Below are 3,115 nucleotides of genomic sequence, written 5' to 3'. Positions count from 1 at the left end.
TTTTTACTGTTGCTGTTCTGGGTGATCAGTATGTGCGAACTGCACTTGTAATTGGCCATTTTGACTGGAATTGGTTTGGATTTTGTTGTTGGTATCTTCTGATGAAATGTAGCTTGATGCCTTATCTATCATATGCTTTGGAATCAATGCATTTGGACCTGTGAAGACTGAGTTGGACGAATTACAGCATTGTGTGATTTGGGAACCTGCAATTACGATTCTGGTTTGGTATTCTGCATATTTGACCTAGTTGTGCTAGGATTTGGACTGAGTGACCTTCTACATTGTTGTAGCCCTGGTTCTTAGCTTAGTTCTTAGCTTCGAAACGGTGGGTCTTGGACCTCCATCCGATACTCGTAGTAACCTTTGGTGCCATTACCGCAAAAGGACGTCAAAACTGTTTTCTGGTTTTGAGCAATTGTGGTTAATTGCTATGTGATTGGGTTTGATTGTAGGATGGAAAGGATGAATTTATGGGAAAATGCTGTCCGATTTTTAATAGCGTTGGTTACCTTAAGTTTCATGTGAAAGGCTTGGACTTGAATGATGGAATTGGCTATATTGGACGAGGATTGTGAGCCGTGGAGGTGAGTGACCCTAAACTATTTCCAAAGTTATTTGTGAAATGTTTCTTGCATTATTTATTCGATTGCATCTCATGCGTGCTTGCATGTGAATTCATGATATGATTTTGGCTTCAATGAGTTCTGGGAAAGTCTTGTGCTGGACACCAACGTCTCCATTCTGTTTGTGGTTCATGTTCATGGTTATCTGGAGCTCAAAAAGGGGCTTCCTCTCTCTGTTCGCGTGTTATGATCTATTTGAGCGTTGGGTGTTCTAGTGCAATGATTTCACTGGCTCACGAGAGCACTAAACGGACTTTTGATCTCTGGATCATGACATCATCGAAATCATCGAAATGCAACATTGTGAAATATATTTGCTTAATGATTTTGCTGGTTACTCGCTGAGCTTCTAGCTCACCCCAAAAATATTTTATTCCCCTCCACAGGGCTCAAGGCGAAGGAAGGACTTATAGTACTTGTGCACGTGATTGGATGGCCTATGTTTTGTACAGTTTTGATTTGGAATCATTTTATGTATAGTTGGGAATTGTTTCCGCTGCAATTATGACATGTAATTATTGGAGAATTTGATGTAATATTTGAGTTTTATCTTGTAATCTGTTTGAGGAATGTAGTGAACGACTGAGTCCCGGCGAGAGCTGGGCAGGCGGCCCGCTAACCTCTTTGGTTCGCCTTAGGGGAAAGTGGGGTCGTCACATTTGGTATCAGAGCTTAGGCTTCAGATCTCTGTAGTGTATCCTAGGCTTGAAGTTTAGGATGCCGGACTGTGGGTTTGATTTGACTCTTGAGAGATTTTTGCGGGATGTCTCGACTTGATTGGTACAAGAGGGAATGTCGAGGACGACATTCTTTTAAGGAGGGGAGATTGTGACGCCCCGAAAAAAAATGATTTTGAGAACCCGGAAATTTTCTAATTTTCTAGGGTTTATTTTATTTAATCGCCCGCCTTTTCTACATTTTCTTTGTTAGAAAATTTCCCCAGATAAAGTTTATGAGCAAAGATAGTTTTAAAATGATTTTTCTAGTATCGGTTAGTTTTTGAGAAATTAAAAGCGTATTTTGGACGTGGGACCCGCAAGTGCGGTAAATGCATTATATTTTTGACAACTTGTTGGAATTTTGTATTAAGTGATATTATTTTACAATGTGTTAAGATATTTGTGTAAGAGAGACAAAAAGTTAGGCAAGCAATTAATGAGAGGGACATGTGTCACCATATGATTAAATCTTGTTTTGACTTACTATTCAACCTTTTACCAATTACTAAATAAAACAAAAAATTGATCAAATATCTTCCATTTTTCCTTCAAGCTTGGCCGAACCTCCTCTTAAAAGAAAAGAAAGAAAAGCTTCCAAGTTTCTTGCTCCAATCATGTCCAATCTCACAAACTAACCATTTAATCTTGAATTCCTTCCATAAAACCTCTTCAAGTAGTGATTGTGAGTTGTTGTGTGAAGTTTTTTTGGAAAGTTAAGGTGACCCATAGCTCTCTCTCTCTTGTTTTAAAGGTAAGTTGTGAAGAACCACCCTCCTCCTTTAATTGATGCTTAATTCATGCTTAGTGGTAGTATAAGATGCAAATTTATGGATTAAATCTTGAGTTTTGGTTGAATTGGTGAAGTTTTATTATTTTTGGGGATTTTTCTGTTTTACTATAAGCATGATTATGTGGCTATGTTTGATGATTGGAAATGAGTTAAGGACTCTATGAGGTGGAAAAGTGATTAATTGCAAACCAATTTCTGTTTTGGACAGCAAATTGAAAAAGTGAGGGGTTTTGTGATGAACATTCTGTCCGAATTTTTAGGTCCTAGATAGAGGCCCGAATGGCCTTTCAAAACATGAAGGTGTAGATTAATGACATTTTAGAGGTGGGCTGCAAAATTTCAGGGCATTTGGAGTAGTGTATAAGGTGAGTTATGGTCGTTTTTTACTGTGCTGTTTCTGGGTGATCAGTATTGCGAACTGCACTTGTTAATTGGCATTTGACTGGAATTGGTTTGGATTTTGTTGTTGGTATCTTCTGATGAAATGTAGCTTGATGCCTTATCTATCATATGCTTTGGAATCAATGCATTCGGACCTGTGAAGACTGAGTTGGACGAATTACAGCATTGTGTGATTTGGGAACCTGCAATTACGATTCTGGTTTGGTATTCTGCATATTTGACCTAGTTGTGCTAGGATTTGGACTGAGTGACCTTCTACATTGTTGTAGCCCTAGTTCTTAGCTTCGAAACGGTGGGTCTTGGACCTCCATCCGATACTCGTAGTAACTTTGGTGCCATTACCGCAAAAGGACGTCAAAACTGTTTTCTGGTTTTGAGCAATTGTGGTTAATTGCTATGTGATTGGGTTTGATTGTAGGATGGAAAGGATGAATTTATGGGAAAATGCTGTCCGATTTTTAATAGCGTTGGTTACCTTAAGTTTCATGTGAAAGGCTTGGACTTGAATGATGGAATTGGCTATATTGGACGAGGATTCTGAGCCATGGAGGTGAGTGACCCTAAACTATTTCCAAAGT

Source organism: Coffea eugenioides, unplaced genomic scaffold, assembly GCF_003713205.1.
Source record: "Coffea eugenioides isolate CCC68of unplaced genomic scaffold, Ceug_1.0 ScVebR1_3267;HRSCAF=4451, whole genome shotgun sequence".
Lineage (NCBI taxonomy): Eukaryota > Viridiplantae > Streptophyta > Magnoliopsida > Gentianales > Rubiaceae > Coffea > Coffea eugenioides.
Note: the sequence above shows the minus strand (reverse complement) of the source record.